Raw genomic sequence first — 14,040 nt, forward strand, 5'->3', positions numbered from 1 at the left:
CATTGGACTCCCTTGCTGTGAAATGAAAATTTGTCAAAGTAAACTAGACAGCTATGGTAACAATAAGTCACTGAAAGCCAAGCTCACTTCAGTTACAAGAGTTACAACAGTTAGTTGTTGGGCCAAAGAAGTAGAAGAATCTGGACGGACCGACCTGTAGTAATTTATGAACCTTGGGAAAATTTCAATAACTCTCAATGAAAAAACAATAGTTGATACAAACGGACTATCTTTCACCAAAACATTATAAACAAAAAAACTTTAAAAACCGTTCCACATTGAGCGCGATTGCAAACGCAAGCTGTCATGCTGGCAAAACTGTCGAATTGTTTTTATTATGACAATGTGCTCTAATAACCTCCTCAATACGCAATGTAATCTTTGTATTGAATAGAACAGGATTTTACATGGTAGCCTCTTCATACAAAACAGTGCACCATCTAAAAATTGTTCGAATTTTGAATCGTAGCTGTCAGTAAAAAAAACAGCTATGAAGCAACCTTGTGCATTCCTGATTGCCATACAAAGGTGACATTGATTTGAAGTGATGTCGCGTATGCTTTGTTCAATATAATTTTAGTGTAAATGTTTGTTTTTTAATGTCGGAAAGTTTTTCGAAAAACATCTACATTATTTTAAAATGCATTTGATTTATCATTTTTGCATACTTTTCAATGGTTTTCAAAAATTCGGTTCGGTTTTCGTACCGGATTTGACATTTGCAGCAAACTGACAGGATCGTATCGATCCGGAATCATCGTTCCGGTCCGGCTGCCACCGTACCACCACTACCGTGGGCGAACCGCTAGAAGAGAGAGAGGGAGCAAACGGTGACTCGAAGGCGTAAAGAAAAAGGAAAAGGCGAAATCACTCCGAGGAGGTCGCATCGGGTGCGTATCTCTTTTGTTCCCGTGGTCGATTGCTGGTTTCTACTGGTTCCTGGAAGAGTGATTTGCTGTATCGTGTAACATTCTTCACCTAAAGTGAGTTGGCCCGGTTTTGCCATCGCCTTGAGCGGAAGATATACCGTGCGTCCGTGCGTGTGCGCGTCGTGAAGACGGGTCGACGGGCGTTGTGGCAGAAGTCGGTAAGAATTACGATCTTTCTCAATCCCCGCGCGCGCGTGTGTGTGTGTGTGTCCGGTGCTGTGTCCACGGAGGCACCGAATGTGTTCATGGTGGCGCTTTACGGTCGTTCCCTTTGCAGTCCCAAAAACGTAAGAAAAAGCATCAAGGTGTGTTGGTCATCTTGCCATCTTTCCGCACTGACCACAACACGGCGAAACCGACACTTCGTGTGTGTATGTGTGTGTGTGTGGCGATGGCTGTGTGTACACCACAGGAAGCCTGCATTACGCATTTTCTGTGACTGCGGGGCTTTCGGAAGGAACTGTACACCCGCCCGCCCAGCCGTGTGTGTGTGTGAATCATTCCGGACGACGACGACGACGATGGTGGTGCAGTTGCAGCAACAGCAGGCAGACAAAGTCCGGCGCTTGCTGTGATCTCGTGATGAAAACATCGTCGCGGTGGGTGTGATGTTGGTGTGTGGCGTGGCTCAGTGGGTGTGCGTGTGTATGTGTGCGGCTGTGTCGTCATCGAGAGCTGATGGCTCAACATCAACCTTTGGGCGTGTAGCGTATGTGCAGGGCATCAAATCTACCACCACCAACCAGACAAAGATGATTGTGGCGAGCTTCCGGTGCACGAGTGTGTGGTGGCGTTTCTTCATCTCGTGAATTGTGAATCATTCGAAAGGGAGCGAACCAGGTGCAGCTTCACAAGGAGTCGTTGCGCACGCAAGCCGTTGCGAAGGAAAAGTGAAGAAATAACGAGTTTTTAGGGGGAGCCGAGTGTGGCAGAGAGAGAGAGAGAGAGTGTGTGCGTGTGAGGGATGAGAAGGGCGAGAAGGGTGAATATTATTGGGTTTGGCAGCAGACAGAAAACGACAAGTGTGACAACTCCGTAGCAACACGCCACAGAACAACAATAACAGCAGCAGCAACAACAACAATCGCCCAATCCGTGGGCTGCCTTTATTATCAATCGTGTTGTTGCTGTTGCTGCTGTTTGGTGTAGCACACATTTCTCTCTATCTCACCTCTCTCTTTGGCATATTTGCACACTACGCTGTGTTGGATCGGATTTAATTGGTTTGTGCTTTAATGCTTAATCTTCCTTAGGTTTTCCGTGTGTGTCAAAGAAAAGAAGTAAGAAAATTGTGAAAAACAACATCAAACACACATCACACCGCGCTCCTCACAGGAGAGGAACAGAGCTGCGCAAAACCGGTGCAGTGTGTTGTGTACTGTGTGTGTGTGTGTGTGTAGAAGTGAGTCTGTTTTTAATTGTGCACCGACCGGAAAACCGGAAACCGGAGTCGCCTTCCCATCCGGGGCTACACAGCACAAACCACCGTCTCGGCACGGCGAAAGTGGGTCTGTAAAAAAAAGGGAAAGGAAAGCATCATTCTCTTTCACCAAACGCCCATATTTGGTACGGCGACCGGTCCCTAGGCCTGCTGCAATTCTGTCTCTTATCAGTATCAGTGGTACGGAGAGAGTGAGAGAGAGAGAGAGAGCGGTTGCTCGGCTTGCTGTGCCCAAACGTCAAAAGCCGGCCCCATTTGACAGGTGTGGCGGGGCGACTACGCAGCGCGTTGTGTCTGTGTGCATTTATTCTTAAATCGTGAGGAAAAGTTGTTTTTTTTTGCTGCTGCATTGAAGAGTGAAATACCGTTTCGACACATTCCCCACGCCACAAACCCCTTTAAACAACGCGCAACCTCCCCCAGGGGGATTCAATCTGCTAAGAGCAAAGCTCAAAGCGGAAAGGCTACCACAACTCGACGGGAACAACGCCCCAGAACGATGGAAACATGTAAGTAACTATCGCCAGCGGTTTTACAAGTAAGCTTTTTCGCTCGCCCTGCCCGGTACACACCTTTGAAGTTATCTCTCCCCCCCCCCCCCTGAGCGGGAGGGACTGTCCACTTCCGGTCCAACTCGCACACGACGCACGTGAAGAATTCTAATGCGCTCCCGTCGAGGTGTGCTCGGCTCACGAGGAAAGAATGTCAAGAACCTTTTGGGCTGATGACGTCGCAGCAAGCTTCTGGAAACATTTGGGAATGTTGAAGACCGACCCAAACAAGATAATTGTCTAAAGTCATTGGCTAAATACGCGCCATAGTAATGAACCGTTTGTTTGTTTGTTTAAGGTCGAAATGAATCGCACAAAAGACGCCGGGAATGTCAGGTAGAGAGAGAGGCAGTCAGGAGTTCCGCCCTCCAACAAATCCAACAAAGGAAGTCATTAACGATGTCATAAGGTGAAGAGAAGCCAGCCCGCGTACGTGGTGCTGTACGGCGAGAGGCATAGGTCGCCGGTTCGTGCCCACGGTGTCCCATTTGGTCCCATTTTTAGGCCGCCCGGACGTCGTTTTTGGGTTTTTGGTGTCGTAATTTACGCTGCCCTGGTGTGGGTGGCTTAAGCTAGCTGAAGCCGCCAAAAAACGAGGCCACTAAAAAGGCAAAATTGGTGCGCTGCCCCTCTGCCCTCTTATAAACGAGATCAAAGCGGCAATGTTACGAATGCCCTTTTTTGAGGGAGGATTTAACCATTTTTGGTTAATAGGTCCCTGCTTTTATTTGTGAAGATTTTACGTCTAGTTGTCTCGTTCCGGGACAGTATGTGGACACTAACAAACACAATTTAAAAGCAATTCTTATGAGATTTAAATTGTTATGATCTCTTACGGGCACTCCCGGTCAACGATTGGTGAGATGCAGTTGGCGCGGTTTGCACTGTGCCGTCGCAGTAATTGAAATCAAGGCCCAGATACCTATCTGATGACATCCAATTAGAGACAGTATGGTTTCTGCGAAACATGCAGACCACCAATAATCATGATGAACGCATACACAAGTCACACGAATGGCTGTTATCGGTAGCATCTCAACGTTTTGCTTGGCAAAAAAGACTAAAATTCCGAAGAAGTACTTTATCAACTGTGAAAAAAACATAGCTAATATTTATCCAACAAATAGGCTGTTTTTAGCGTGTCTTCGATAAATAAACGCGCTGCCCGGTTCTGCAAGCACCAACCCCTCTGTGCACGCTGTTTTCCTCGGTCACGCTCGCGCGAATTTTCTCCGCCACATGGCGCACGGCTTCTTGTGGTAGTGCAAATAGGTTCGCATGTGCCCCGAGGAAGCATTTTTCTACTCCCCGCTATTTTTTGCGTTTATTTTACCAACACTACTAACCACCCCTGCTGGATTGGCCGGGTGCATAATCTGCACAATTGCCTACACACACACACACAGTCCCCGAAAGGGCGAGAAGCGGCGAACGAAAAACTGCCCTGCAGAACAGACTCTTGCGGCGTTATCGACGGCCGAAGGGAACGAGCAGGTCTGACTCACCGGAACGCCAAACCTCGGAGGGTCCGGGTAGACTCTGTGTGTATGTGTTCGTGCTGTTATCGTGCGTTAAGAATATGGGAACAAATAGACTGACTTTCTTCGGTACTTGGGCTTGATAAAACTACCCGCAGAGTGTGTTCTATTTGCAGTTAAAAGGAACGTAATGCTTGAAGTTGTTGTACGATGTAAGCGATAAGGCTTATCGCTTGAGAAACAACACTGAACTTTTGTATCGATAAAGAAAAAGAAGGCGCGATACAAACAGTCTATTTGCGGCTCAAACACTGATGTTTCGGTAGATTGCCATATTTTGGCTCTGGTTTATGTTGGCTTTGGTACAAACATGCTCGTTGCGAATGACGATTAAGCGACATTGTTTTAAAAGTCTCGATTAAATAGTGTAAGATAGCCTTTGTATCAATAAGATACACCTTCTTAAGGTAATTTTGTTGATGATAACCCGTGTTAATCGTGTTTTACCGTTAGTATTTCCACAGCGACGATGATTTTGTCTTCAGATTGAATCAATTCCAATTATTTCCATTACAAAATAGTATTTTTACTATTTCCCTTTGGCTTTAGAATGACCCTAAATGTCGTTTAGTTTTTCAATCTAACTCTCCAATCAATTGAATGAGATAAATTTATTGTTTTGCTCCAGCGTGAGCACAAGATACGTTTATTTTTCATATTTTTGGGCAGATGTTAATTATCGTCTCCGGAATGCTGTGGCGCTGCTTCTTGGGAACACATTTTTCAAGTGGCTACAATCAGTCCCCAAGTTGCGTTTCCCCTGTTTTTTTTTCTGTCAGATTGTAATGAGTAAAAAAAGAAGAAAATTTCAACGACTAGTGGATTTCTTGCCGCCCCGTGAGAGATGGTTGGGTTAATTTTGTTTTGCGTGTCTTAAACTATTTTCAGAACGCCGAAGAAAAATGCGACCATCAACCGGCGGGGATATGGGGGGGACTTATATTAACTCTTACTTGACGAGAATGATTCGAATCATTCGCGTTTGTTGTTATTGTTTTTATAGCTTCCTCGGTATTTTCTTTCCCTTCAAACCGCCCGTGTTTTATAGCGTTTCGTGGCGCTTAATGAAGCATTTTTGAAAAACACATGGGCTGGCGTACGTGTGTGTGTGTGTGTGTGTGTGTGTGTGTGTGTGTGTGTGTGTCTATTCGCCGGCACCACATGTGGTGTAAAATGCACAACAGAAAAACACAATCATTCACGCGTTTCACGCGATGTGCCTAATTTCATCATGCAATGATCATTATTTTGTGTTTTTACTTCATCTTAGCATTTCTTTCCCTCGCCTTGCGTGACGATGTGAGTGTGTGTGTGTGTGCCGAAAGATGCAGCGATGAAAAAAAAAGGCGTCGACACCTTAATTTCCCACTCCTACCCGCGAACCAACAAACTTTCGCCAAAGGAACGAATCTTCACGGCTTCTAACCTATCTGGAGTAGTGTAACGGTTGGCGTTTTTGTTTGCTTTCGAATGACCGGATATGAAGTGTCTCGGTGGGAGAAATGCTTTGGGTGGGAATGTGTGAATCGTGCCCCAAAAAAAAAAGAACCTAAAAAAAGGTTGAAAAACTATTCAGCAACTCCAACTATGCGACGCCGCGATGTAGGTGACGCCGTGGCATCGTCTTTCTCCCTATTTCAATTGTTCTTCCTGCTGGGTTAGCGGTAATGAGGGAAATTTGGGCCTGTGGAGTGTTTACATGTAGCGTTAGGGGGGGAAGTTCACATCCCTTAAGAGCCCAGCAACAGCATAGACACTTGCCACCTCCTAGAGGGGGCGGTGGGCACAATGACAATGGGGAAAGCACCTTTCTACCGGTACAGTTTGTACTTTCCTTCGATAGGGAAGGTTTTTTTTAAAACTAGTTGAAAAATAGCTGAAACGTTTGTAGCACAATCCAATCACAACCAAGAGAGCTTTTTCAATTATGTCGTGACGAGCGGTGTGTAAGGTTTGGTGTGAATATAACGGGTTTTTAGGAATGTCCTATTTATTACGTTTCAACTTAAATATAATGCAATATACTAGTGTTTTTTTTAATCATAAAATCATCAATTGTATGACACACATAGAACTAAATCACAACCACATACCAAGATAGGACAACTCACGACTAATTCTTGATTCTTGTTGCAACTTAGAAAACATTGTAGATTTGTTGACAAAATTCTCTGTATTTTAAATCCATTTAAATGTTTTTTAAAACTACAAAACCCAATGATAATTTTGTAATTAAACCAGTTCATTTGACAACGCAACGCGCAACTCTCAAATACCTCTAAAATCTATTGGGCTTATCAGGAACTTATACAGAATCCATACCGGTACTGGAACAGATCCTCAGCACACACCGGCACCGGTAGTTGATGCCGGAACCATAATGATCGCGGAGCAGTTGTATGTATGGTAAAGGATGGATATGGTTATAGACCTTGAAAAAATAATCTCAAACCCCCATCGGTCATGGAATTCATACAATATCTTTAAAAATCCTCACACTGATTCCAGAATTACACTATTCCTGGAACTGATATATAATCAATTTTGTAACCTATTAGTGTTGGGTAAATCTGATTCAGATACATGAATCTGAATGAATATTTGGAATGATTCAATGAATCTGAATCTCGGTTTGCAAAGATTTATAAATCTCAAAGATTCATGAATCTCCAAAAATTCATGATTCTCGAAAGATTCATGAATTTTAAACAATTCGTATACCTCGAAAGATTCATGAATTTCTAGGGATTCATAGATCTTATGAGATTCATACATCTCCAAAAATGCATAGAGCTTGAACTTCTCATTATTCTTCTTTTTGAAGTAACAACCTACGTGGTCATGCCAGCCTATATAGGTTTTCCAAACTTCTTGGCAAGTCCACGTAGTTGGATAGTTTGGTTTGCTACGGGGAGACGGTTCATGCGAGGCTTAATCCCACAACGGGCATGTTGTTTGGTGTCATAAATCATACATCTCTAAAGAATCATTAATCCCTGGAGTTATATGAATTTTATTGGATTTATGAATCGTTTAGATTCATGAATCTTTGAAGATTCATTTATCTTTCGAGATTCATAAATCCTTGAAAATACATTAATCTTCAGAGGTTCATGAATCATTGAAGAGTCGATTCGAGATTCATGAATCTTTGAAGATTCATTTATCTTTCGAGATTCATAAATCCTTGAAAATACATTAATCTTCAGAGGTTCATGAATCATTGAAGAGTCGATTCGAGGCTCGAATCACTCTTCCCTGGAGATTCATATGAATGAATCTCAAGGAAACAGTCATGAAACCCAACACTAAAACCTATGTTAAGTCCTTGTTTAATTGTTTCTGAACCTATTTTGATGTTGAAACTGATTCTTAGTAAACTTTACATTTTCTTCTGCCTCGATTATTTAACGGATCGTGAACCTATCCCTGTCTAGGGATCTGCTGAACTGCTGATACGGTACCTCATATGATCCAGTAATTGGTTTCTATTTAATACTGGGCAAAAAAACTCTCGACAGAGTTGTTTTTTAATCAGCGTTGAAATTTAGGTCCTCCAAGTGAACAAATAGTGACAAAGTGTAATCCATTAAACAAATATGTTTGAGTTTATCAATTGCTGGTATCATAACAACAACTACTCTTTTTTATTTCATTTTTGTTCCTTTTTTATACTTTATAATAAATAGTAAGTCATGTACGTTACCCAAATTGAAAAGCAAACGTTGCGATAATTGAAGCAAACACATCACTTTTAGCACGTAGCCGCTCGAGTCTAGATTAGATATGCAAACCCACATTCCGCAGGGTGTGTTGAAGCTTCCGAGGAGCTAACAATGTCGCTATTTAACCTCCATACCCGATTGTGTGTTGAAAGCCCATATATAGCCCAATCGATTGCATTCAACTTGCAAAAGATTATCAGCATGCAATACTCATTTTGCAGCCCTTGTTAAGTAAATAACTGGCTGTAAAAATGTTGTAGACAGAGTTAAAATATAAACATCAAAATATATTTAAAAAAAAAAACGACAGCAACTTAATATGCTCTCCGCCAGACAGTTGTTAACGTTCTGAATGACTGAATGTAAGCAAACAAAGGCTTGTATCAAAAATAAATACACCTCCCCAGCGTTCAGTAGCTTGCTGCACACACCCAAAGCCGTTTCCGAATTTTGTGCAATGCAATATCATCATCCGCCGCTCTTCCGGGCTGGCCAGAGCGTCATCAATGATCATCACATCCTACTCTTCTGTTGAGTTTTATTATATTTAAACCATTGAACAGTGTGAGTGAAGAGGAACACGAGGGAGCGACCGTGTTGTGTGTGATATAGAGCTCATATCTAGAGGGACCCCAGACACAAGGGTGAGTTTATTTGGGTTTCCGTGTGTTGCATATGTTCTTGTTTATTTTGCTGTCTTTTTATTATTATTGTAATTCTGTATGTTAACTGGATAATACACTTTGTTTTAATGTCTTAATGGCGAACGTCAACGTCAAGTTTGTATTTTAATAAATACCGCCTTGTTGCTGCAACATCTGGCAATTGCGTGCTGTTTGTTTACCCCCGAAGACAAAGGATACATGTGTGGCATGCTTACCGCACACGACGATGTTTGTTTGGGGTTTGGGTGTTGTCTGTTAAATACAGTTAATATAAAAATAAATTATTATTTAATTACTTCAAAGAACGTTGTACCCGAATGAGTATGGTGAGTTTTGAGGAGAAAAATCCCCAAAAATGCTCCAATACACATTCAAATGTTTATAAGATTTGTACCAATAATATAATTTTTATTTGTTTTTGAATAATGTAAAAAATTTAGATTTTCAACGGTTTAAAAGGGTTTAAAATCCAAAATCCTAAGAAGTTGATGGTCACTGGCTACGATCTATTAACTTCGTGTTGGATTAATTTTTCGTCTCTTACACTCATTTGAGCGTAGTTGCCACCTTACCGTGTATGTGTATTGAAAACATATCAAAACAAGTGCAACCTTCCCTCTTGATCAATCAGAACGCATCGCTCCAGAACATGGCCACCCCATCAATCAGTCCCATTCGGCAGTACCGTTGTGTACCGTTGTGTGCATCCGTCGGCTGGCCTCAATTACCCATACCAGCATGTCACCAAGGTCGACCTTTCCGCCAAGAACTTGTCGTCTCGTATCGGGTAAAGGGGGTCGAATAAAAGGAAGGCATAAATTCCAATGGTTTAAAGAGCCCTCGGTCACCCACACCCCCCTCCGGTCGGCCAGTGAGTAGGTGAGGAAGTTAGCGTGTGTAATGAGCTGGAACGTGAAATATTAACCGTAACCTTTTTGCCTCTTTCGAACGAACTTACAAGTGAGAGAGAAAAATAACACACACTCTCACCCCCTCGCGATGAAGTGTTGAACGCGTGGCGTGCAAGGAATGCACCCTCTATCGATAGGAACCCTAGAGGCGGGCACATACATGTATACAAGCGTTGCATTTGGGGCGTATGGTTTCTTTCTTCTGCTGAAAGGTTACCAAGAGTCGGTCGAGATAATGCAATCCCAGTAGCAACAGCCGAGGCTGTGCGGGTGAAAAATGCAGTTTCATCGAGGGATTTTCTTGAGGCCTGAGCGTGGTTATATTTATGCTTCTCTCGCCTTTTGCAAATCTACAATCTTGCTTGACTGGCTCGTCAGCTGATAAACGGGGCTGAGCTGTCGGGGTGCCTCAGAAGTGTGATAATGGTAGAGCAATTTAGAACATTCAGCATCAAAATACTGCTCTAAGGTTTTTAAAACTATATCGAAGAAAGTATTCAGTAAGAAGTTTGAGTTTAATTCACTTCTCGAATGACCTGACATACTTATTAGTGGCACTTTTTGATTGTACAGGGGTTTTCGAGCCATTTTAAGGAGGAGATATGTTGTTTTCGTATTTCTGTTTTTTATTTTTCCAAAATTATTCTGGAATTTGTGAATGAAATATATACTTGGACGAGCTTTATCAGGGAAAAAATCGGGAATTAGTGATAAAATTTATACTGGGTCTGTTTTAATTCTCGCAAGATGTTTTTCAACAATTGTCATATATTTGTGACAGTTGGGCCGTTGAACAAGGTTTTAAAACAGCGGAAACTGTTAAAAAAAAGTTTGGAGCTCATACACTCCAATTGAATATTTTGGAACGTTGTGCTATGTTCTCGAAAATGGATTTTTTTTATCAAAAACACAACCACGATACAGTCATGTTTTACACTGCAGAATCATATCGAAGTAATGGAAAAAATCAAATAGGAATTTGAAAATTTGATTCGGGACAGTACAAATATGATGCTACTCAGAGAAAGCATTAATTTCGTAAACAATAAACTATGCTGCACACTGCCGCACACTATCTCGGTTAACCCTGCAAAACAAGTTTAATTGACGATTGTGAAATTGTGTGTTTCAACGGCTATCTACACAGAGATCGTTGGCAAGCAAATACGCTTGAAAGATCTTTCCCTACACACACACAGCGCAAAAGAAAGTGAAACCCATTCAAATTTAAAGCACCTACACAATTGCGTTGGAGGTTAATGGGTTTCGAGAGAAGAAAGCAACGCTTTTCTTTTCAAACGATCTCTGCTCCATTTAATTGTTTCTCATTTGTTGAGGAAACGGATGTACTAATGATGAATATGCGGTTGTGCGCTTGAGAAAGTGAATGTATCAATGCTTTATTTACGAAGAAAATAGCATTTATTTACAGCCGACCGGGAAGGCATGATAATTACATTTTACAAACTCCCCGAGATGATGAGACATTTTTCCCACCAAATGGATTACTTTTGAAGGCGTGTACATCGACAAACGAGTATGGAGTTTTCCTTCTGCCGCCAAGATAAGCTGCACGCATTATTGCACATTATCAGGTCGATTTGTTGGACTTCCCGGTGCAACATGTACCCAGAAAGTGCAATAGTTGTTGTCGTTGTATGGCTTTTTCTTAGGCTTTCGTCCGCTCATTCGAGGTGGATAATGGAATCCTTACAACAACCAACAAAAATGCAACACTAATCTCTCACGAAACGGGCTCCTAATGCGTCCAAAAACCTGTCTCATAAACTAACCTGCTGCCTGTGTACGTCTTGCAACAGCGTTTTGCACGAAATTTGTCAGAAGTAAATGGTCCAAATCCTTCTCCATCGAGTGCTTATTGGTATCGTTTTTCCAAAAGGTTGTTTGCTTTTTTTTTACCGTTCGGTGTTGACATTTAGTGGTTGTAGCGTACACACCTGTGCGAGTTAACCTTCCCGAGCGACGACGACAACGGCTACGATCGAACGCTACCACCACTACCACGGCACAATGGTATTTAATGATGCATGAAAACCATGCTGACGTTGCGCATCCGTTACAACAATGCCAACTCGCTTCAAGACCTCACCGAAGGGACGGAGCGGTACAATATAACAGGCGAAAGAGTGGAGAAGATTTTAAAATATACACAATCATAATTGATTTACCACTCGGTGATATGGTAAATGAATGCCGCGGAGACTAAGAGTAGCGTGGTTGGAATCGTGGGGATATGGTCTGGGCAATGCCTCTCGATGTGGTGGTCCCATAAAAGAAACACGCGTGCCCAATCACTCCCTGGTGAAGGACTGAAGAAAAGGTTAGAGTTGGGTTCAACGTTGACGGGGGGATGCTTCTAATATCGCTCACGTTTGCCCTTAAGATAAAGCGTGATCCAAATTTATTACTCATTGCATCTGGCGGGGGGCTAAGATGCAGAGGTTTATAAAGTAGACAACATTAGCGATACGCGTTTTAATAGTGTGTTAGCATGTTTTCCGTGATGTGATGATGTTGTTCATGTCATTTGTTCGCTTAATTGATTGATATGGAAAGAGTAGTTTTACAAGAAGTTCGAAATATTCGAACATTGGGCTTTAATTCGAAATTATATTAAACAAAAGAACAAAGAACTTCACCATTCAATAGACAAATTTTTTTTTTGTATAATTACTTCAAGCGTTTATTGCTTTTCATGACAACGTTAAACCGTTCCATTTGTTCACTATGGATCCGACGCAAAGAAATGCATCGCAGAGTGCTGTGTGCGCTTGTGTTGATGCGCTTCTTCGACCATCTGAGGCAACGGTGAAATGTGCATCAATTTGATGCTTCAGCCAGGGTTGGCCCAGCTGGTGGATTTGTTTTAACACGGAAAATCACTAGCCCATTTACTCTCAATTTACTTTGCCGCCGGCGCCAGCGTTGTCGTGTGGAGCCTTCGCTTACATAAATCATTAGAGGCTGGCAGATTGTGGTGATGCGTTAAGGCCTTTAAAGACGCCTTTAATCCAATCGTAGTGGCGTGAATCGTGGCCTCGTAGTGAGGCAATAGTATAAAATGAATTTCATCTCCATTACATTATTTTAGTGATATTGAGTCACATCTTGGACAAAGATGGACTTGGACATCTTCAGTCGATTTTTAAAAGATTAAAAGTAATATAAAACTTCATTCTGCCGAGGACGGTCTCGTGGTACAGTCGTCAACTCGTACGACTTAACAACATCATGGGTTCACCGTCGTGGGTTGAAACCCCGATCGGACCATGCCCCACATACGTAGGACTGTCTATCCTAATATGGTAATTAATCAAGACACTGAAAACCAAAGCCAAAAGACAAATTAGTGATACAGACGCGCGCAGGCCTTGACTGACAACGGTTGTTGTGTCAAAGAATAAGAATAAGAGAAGAAGAAACTCCCTACTTGTGTTTAAATACATATAGAATATAGTTCAAATACATTTGTATGGGGGGGATAGTGGTACAAAATATACATCCACTAAAGGGATTTACTTTTACCTACTTCACTAAATGTAAATGAACAAACATCATGCTATAGTTGGCAAGACTATCACTGCCTTATGCAAATGCATCCATACGACGAGTCTGTTCATTTTATCTGCCAAACTTTACTAACCATTTAGCTCCATTTGATTCATTGAACAAGAGATGCCTCAAATACTTAAAATTATATGAAAATAATATGATGTCAATTTAAGAAAGTTATACTTCCATTCCATGAGGCTTGATATATTTATATAGTATTCATTAAACAATGCATTTGTCGTGTTTTAGGCAGCATAATTTACACTAAACAAGCACCTATTGCGGTATTGTAGCTACCGATGTTGTCCCGTGGTCCCTTAATGATCGAACATTTCAAGCAATACATTGGTTAAATACACTTTAATCATGCAAAAAGTGCATTATAGGGTTTACCAGAACTTTTCATAATTTTGGACACTTTCTTGGCCTCTTCTAATGGGAAATTGACTGTTTAGGACGGGAAGTATGGACAAATTCACTGGGAATTTCCGATGTTTCAGTCCAAAAAGGGTGCTGCAGAGTCCAATTCCCATCACATAAAGTTAATTTCCTGTAAGAAAATGTCAAGTAAGTGTCTCAAAACCAAATTAAATTATCATATTGCACTGTTTATTTTTGATTTACTTGTAACAATCTCCTTGTTTTCCCTCCAAGTCGCCAATCATTGTCTCTAAGGCATCAACTCTTAGCAGCTTATCTCAATGATT

General features: G+C 41.8%; 1 protein-coding gene across 4 annotated transcripts in view; it reads left to right on the top strand.

Moving 5' to 3' along the window:
* Nucleotides 1-827: 827 nt before the first annotated feature.
* Nucleotides 828-14,040, top strand: part of LOC120900464 (wiskott-Aldrich syndrome protein family member 2) — a 29,221-nt gene continuing 16,008 nt past the window's right edge. The window contains exons 1-2 of one of the 4 annotated variants that reach the window (XM_040307506.1): nucleotides 828-1,087; nucleotides 2,183-2,879. The gene's annotated coding sequence lies outside the window, so the exon portion shown is untranslated. The other 3 variants (XM_040307507.1, XM_040307509.1, XM_040307508.1) reach the window with 3 other exon arrangements.

Source organism: Anopheles arabiensis, chromosome 3, assembly GCF_016920715.1.
Source record: "Anopheles arabiensis isolate DONGOLA chromosome 3, AaraD3, whole genome shotgun sequence".
Lineage (NCBI taxonomy): Eukaryota > Metazoa > Arthropoda > Insecta > Diptera > Culicidae > Anopheles > Anopheles arabiensis.